Genomic DNA, 6,669 nt, shown 5'->3' with positions numbered 1-6,669 from the left:
TGGATGAAAGAAAAATAGAGGGTTATGGGGTAATGTGGGCTCAGTACTTTTTTTAAGGAATATATGGGTCGGCACAACATTGAGGGCTGAAGGGCCTGTACTGTGCTGTAGTGTTCTAGTGTTTACCAAATTGTACAAACTGGTAGGAAAGCCTACCTGAGCCAACAGACCATATATTCAGAATATCTTAGAGGGTTATTTCATTAATTTGTGCCAGGTGTTGATTATTAAGTTCTCACAAGGTGAAGCTGCTCAAAGTCTTTGCATTTAATTTTGCCTTGGTCTGAATGGTTGTGGGATGTCCTCTATTCCTGGAGACTGATCTCTCCCTAGATTAATCTTCCAGGAAAAGAAAATTTCCTGCTTCAAATAATTTTCATGTGGCTGCTCTAGAGGAAAAGGGAACCATAGAAACCAGCAGGAAATTGATCTCTAGGCATTGGACCTTTTATTTATTTAGACATACCTCATGGAACAGGCCCTTCTGGCCAAAGGATTTACACCACTCGTCAACCCACCTACTTCATCCTAGCCTAATCACAGAACCAATTGTTCTGCTAACTGGTACGTCCTTGGAATGGAGGAGGAAACCCACACATTCATGGGAAAGATGTACCAAAATTCTTACACAGGGCACTGGAATTGAGCTCTGAATTCTGCCCAAAGCTGTAAAAGCATTCCATTAACCACTGCACTACCATGGCAGTACAACCAATGGCCTACTCCATACTTTCTCTAAGACTATGCTGAAGCAAATGGAGGCTGATAATGTCAATTGTCCTCAAAGTAAAGTTAGAACTGGCAGCACGGTAGTATGATGGTTAGAATCTAATTCTTAACTGTAATGCTTTATAGCGTCACTGTAAGGAGTTTGTACATTCTCCCCATGACCTTGTGGGTTTCCTCCCACATTCCAACGATGAATGGGTTGGGGTAAATAAACTGTGAGTAAGCTGTGTTGCCATCAGAAGCCTGAAGTTACTTGCGGGCCGTTCGCGGCACGTCCTCAGACTGTGTTGGTCGTTGACGCAAACAATATATTTCAAAGCTAATCTTATCTTTAAGTAAGCAGAAGTTGCGTTATCTATAGTTCCTGAGCAAAAAAAAACAAACTACTGAGAGCTCAGCAGGTTTAGCCTCCGCAAATGCTGTTTAATGATGTTGATTTTGTTTGAGTCAGGACAGAAGTGAAGGGAGATTAAAATGGGGGGGGGGGGGGGTGTATTAGATGAAGGCGGCAGCTGATGGGCAGAACCAGATGATGGAGCGACGATCGGCAGATTCAACCAGGTGAGGGGAGAAATAGGAAGGGTGATCCGAGGAAGAAGAAATCCCTGTGGGCGATGGGCAGGTTGGGTGTACCTGGTCTTGGGAAAGGGTGGAAGGGATGGAGAAGGTGAGGAAAGGGATAGAGAGCCTAGGTTTCGGAAAGAAACAGTGAGGAGTGGGATCCACTGACTGCACCTCTGAGGGCAAGGTGGAGGTGCATCTCTACCAAAGGAGGTGTAGGGCATTCCTTCCCTCTGCTAGTTTGCAGGTCACCCTTGGGCAAAGTGTGACACCTACTTAGACCTCCCCCCCCCCCCCCACCCTGTATCAGGGTCACGTGAAGCCATGGGAGCAGGAGGTGGACGGTCGTACGAGCAGCCGGTGCATCTCACAAGTCCTGGTTATACAACCACTGACGCCAAGCAGACGATCTCTGTAGGGTATTGATGGTGGCTGGAGTCACCCATCTCATAAAGACACGCCCCAAACAAAAAAAGGCGATGGCAAACCACTTCCGGAGAAACATTTGCCAAAATCAATCATGGTCAAAGAGCATGATCACCCTTGTCATATGACATGGTTCGTGACGATGATGATGCCACTGGGCTGGAGATTATCCAGGTGGGAATACAAGATGGCGTTCCTCTAGTTTGGATTCGGCCTCACCCTGGCAGTAGAGAAGGCTGAGGAGATTATTGAAGGAGTGGGCGGGGAAATTGAAATAATACGCAGCAAGATGCTGAAGATAGCTGTACCTGAGAGGCCACAGGTGCTCTGGAAAGTAGTTGCCTCATCTAGGAGAAGGAGTGGCTGGGCTGATGCCAAGAATATGTGGCAACACCTGTTCTGATTACTGGGTGTGAATGGGTAAGTACTGCAAAACAGCTTATAGCAGCTATAGGTAGTCTGGCATGCCAACAAGTACATCCAGTTAAAGGATTGTACTTCTTTGGTTAGACACCCCGAAGGTCTTTTAGCTATGACCTATGTTTATATATGGCAGATGGGTGTTAAGGAGTTGAAAGTTTGTTGGAAAATTCCCCTAAGTCATTTCCTGCAAGGCAGCTGTTAACACAAACTTCAGCTCCACTTGAATTTGCCAATAAGCAAGGATCCTTGGTAGAAAATATGCAATTGAAATTTTTAATGTATTATAAGAAGGAACAGGCCCTTCTGGCTCACCGAGCCGCACTGCCCAGCAACCCACCGATTTACCCCCAGCCTAATCAGAGGACAACTTACAACGACCAATTAACCTACTAACCCCTACGCCTTTGGACTGTGGGACGAGGTCCATGCACCTATGGGGAGAACGTACAGAGGATGTCGGAATTGAACTCTGATAGTCTGAGATGTAATGGCGTCACGCTGACTGCTGCTGAAGGGTTTCGGCCCGAAATGTCGACTGTACTCTTTTCCATAGATGTTGCCTGGCCTGCTGAGTTCCTCCAGCATTTTGATACTATTGTACCTGCCTCTTACACTTCCCCTGGCAGTTCATTCTGTATACACATCACCCTCTGGGTCTGCGTGGAAAAAGTTGCCCCTCAGGTCACTTGTAATCCTTCCCCCTTTCAGTTCAATGAGTCGCTGTGTTACATTTTGTTTTCATTTCCTCTCCATGCCTCGTTGGGCACATTGGGCGGCAACCTTGCCACTTCCTGAACATTTTTTTTTACGAGGCCGAGTTGATAGCTCGACGTTCAACCCAGCACGGATAGAAAGCGTGCAGGGAGCCTGCTAGATTCAAACCCATGACCACTTGCCCCAAAGTCTGGGGCGTTAGCCTCTACACCAGCAGCTGGCTTGTGTCATGGTCGCTGGGTGTAATTGGACAGTGGAAGGGAATGCAGAAGTATAGACAACCCTTCCTCTTTCTAAATTCTTTGCCTTGCCTCTGTGTGTCTCTCTGCTCTCGCACTCGTAGCTGTTTGCTATGTTATGTTGTGCCACAGGAGCTATTTTGGATTTTAATTGGGCACCAAAACCCCAGACTTGGCGTGAGTTAAAATGTCAGACTAGGGTTGGTCCCCGGCTCAGAGAGAGTATCAGTGAATAAAGGTCACATATTTCCATTGCCTCGTAATGGTTTCAGATAATGAAAACACCCACAGCCACAATATCTGGACAACATCCAGGCTTGGATTTAATGTGTAACAAGTAACATTGGTAGGCATTTGTGTGGCCTGTGTGCCTACCCTCAGCGAACTGGAACCTAATAATTTTGTCAAGCATCCAACAGCAACCTGTCATCGACATATTGACCTCCTACATCTCTAGCCCCCCTTTAACCATTTACTGGAACTTTAGCTGCATCAGGCTGTTGCAAGTCAAACGAAAGTAAATCTATTATCAACTGTTCTCGCCTCTGTCGTGAATTGAAGCCTAGAGGGAGCTGGCACATCGAAGACTACATGGGCGGCTGTCGGACGGCTCTGAGCTCGGTGATCGATTACTCTCGAAGGTGAGGGAAAGTTTGCTGCCAATGCTCGAGTTGGGAACTCGAAATACAAAACAGCGCTTCAGACTGACTGTAACATCGAAATAGCGACTTGTTGTCTCTCCTCTCACTGGGGAAGGGGCGACATCTGTCTCCCCCTTGTTAGTGAGAGAGGGAGAGCCTGTGGGATGTCGATATGTTGGCGTGAACAGTTGGTTTTTGATGGAGTGTGGACCATCGTCTCTCTGTGGGTGATTTGCTGTTGCTTGTAAGGAGGGTGGTGGGAATGTTGATGCTTCCTGCCAGAATAAGGGGAGGGTTTGTGCTACTTGTGTGTGGGAGGGGCAGGGGGCTTTGGGGGTCTTATGTTTTTTCTATCATTTGTCTTTTGGAATTTTTGTTCTGCTTTGTGAATGACTGTGGAGAGTTACAGTTTTAGGTTGTATATTGTATACCTTCTATGATATTAAATGGAATTATTCAACCATTGAAACCTTTTAACCTACTCTAAGATCGATCTAATCTTTCCCTCCTACATAGCCCTCCATTTCTCTATCATCCACAAGTCTATCTAAGAGTTTCGTAAATGCCCTACGTTATCAATGTATGCATTCCATACGCTAGCTTGAGATTCATTTCCTTGCAGCCGTTCACAGGAAGAAAAAGGAATGCAATGAAAGTTTTGAAAAACTACGGATAAGCAAAGACGGACAAACATCCAATGTGCAGAAGATGACAAGCCGTACAAATAAAAAAAACCAAAATGGAGAGCATGAGTTGTAGAGTGCTTGAAAATGAGTCTGCGGGTTGTGGAATCATAGCCATAGAGTACCTCAGCACAGGAACCCCTCTCATCCATGTACCTAACCAAATCAAACCACCATCCACCACTTGCGTGGCAGTTCGTTCCACACCCTCACCACCCTCCTACTGAAGAGTTGCCCCTCATGTTCCCCTTAAATATTTCACCTTTCACCCTTAACCCATGACCTTTTAGTTCTAGTCTCACCTACCCTCAATGGAAAAAAGCAGTCGAGGAGGGGCAGAGTGGTGGGAAGGAGAAGGTAACTCTTTGGGACATAGGGTAAATGTGAGCAAGTAATTGAGTGAGCCTATCTATACCTCTTGCAATTTTGTATACCTCTATCAAATCTCCCCTCATCCTCCTACACTCCAGGGAATGAAGTCCTAACCTATTCAACCTTTCCCTGTAACTCAGTTCCTCAAGACCTGGCAACATCCTCGAAGATTTTCCCTTCACTCTTATAGATATGCTACCTTCAGCTAGGTGACCAGAATAGCACACACCACTCCCTTGAGGCCTCATCTACATCTTGTACTACTTCAACATAACATCCCAGCTCCAGTACTGATGTGCCAAAAGCTCTCTTTATGATTTGGCTGGTTTGGCACAATGTTGAGGGCGAAAGGCCTGTTCCAGCACAGTACTGTTTTATGTTCACTATACCCCCCCGATCCCTTGGCTCAGAAAAAGCTCACTGAGGGAGCCTTTACACATACTGTCACCAATAAGTGAACTTAAAGAGTTGACTGGAGTACCTCCTCCTTCCCCCACACTCTGCCCCCCTCTACTGCCCACACACCTCCAAGCCAATGCCTACGCTTAATGCCCACCCCACAGTCTGCTACCCATAAACAGTCATCTGAGAGGTGGCCCCACGAAATTAAGGAGCCCCTTTGTGTGATCTTCCAGCAGGGGTTTGACAAGTGCTAGCACCTTCTTTCACTGCCCATCATGAACATGAAAAGACAAAAAGATGTTAGTTAAAAACAAGGTTAAATAAATATGTTTTGAGTTGGCGTTTAGAAATGTCAACTGCATCTTATAGTTCTGGTATTGAGTTCCACAGTTTAGGAGCGTTGTTCAGAAAAGCTGACCTGCCTTTTGGGGGAGATTGCTTAAATTTACGAGACCAGTGGTACAAACCCAAGCTACATTCAGGTTGGAGGAAGAACACTTCCATTTTCTGTCGTGGCTACCTCCAACCTGATGGAGCGATTTCTGTAACTTCTCTTAATTCCTCCCCCTCCCCTTTTCCATAAACAGTTTGTACGTTCTCCCCATGACCACGTGGGTTTCCTCCAGGTGCTCCGGTTTCCTCCCACATTCCAAAGATGTACGGGTTAGGGTTAGTGAGTTGTGGGCATGGCTACGTTGGCGTTGGAAGCATGGCGATACTTGCGGGCTGCCTCCAGCACATATTTGGACTGTGTTGGTTGTTGACACGAATGGCACATTTCACTGTGTGTTTCAATGTGCGTGTGACCACCATTGCCAAAAGGGCTACATACTTCAGGAAGGTAGATCAGCACCACCAGCTCGAGCAACTAGTGACGGGCGTCCGACACCAGCCTCGCCAGCGATGAAAATGATGATTGGAACAATAAGTAAAGTGGCGGAGGATTGAGAGGACAAGTGGGATCTGAATAGCCGACATTAATTAACAGTTCTTGGAAGGCGTCCCTTCAGTAAAAGAAAACAGTAACTCCACAGTTGTGAATACATTACATATAACACGATTTCCTTGGGGTCCTAAATTGTTTTATAACTACAGGTGGCTGCATTCCTAAAAAATCTCATGTTGTAGAAAGTCATGTTATATCAGAACAGGCTGTTAATGTTTTAAACAGTGGTCATCTACGGTATTCAGTGCTCCCGGTGCAGCCTCCTCTGGGTAGGTGGCCACCCTTTTCAATTCGGCTACCCATTCGGTCCAGGTCGCAATGAGGCCACTCTCAGGCTGGAGGAACAAAACTTCATCTCCTTCAATCTGACAGCAAGAACAGTGATTTTGCTAACTTCTGGCAAATTCTCCCCCTCCCCATTCCATTTTTTACATTCCCCATTTTGGCTCCCCTCTTACCTCATCTCCCCTCCTCCCTCTGGTGCCCCTCTTCCTTCCGTTTCTCCCACGGTCCACTCTCCTTTCCTATCAGAT

This window comes from Hemitrygon akajei, chromosome 22, assembly GCF_048418815.1.
Source record: "Hemitrygon akajei chromosome 22, sHemAka1.3, whole genome shotgun sequence".
Classification (NCBI taxonomy): Eukaryota; Metazoa; Chordata; class Chondrichthyes; order Myliobatiformes; family Dasyatidae; genus Hemitrygon; species Hemitrygon akajei.
This window is presented reverse-complemented; position numbering follows the sequence as displayed.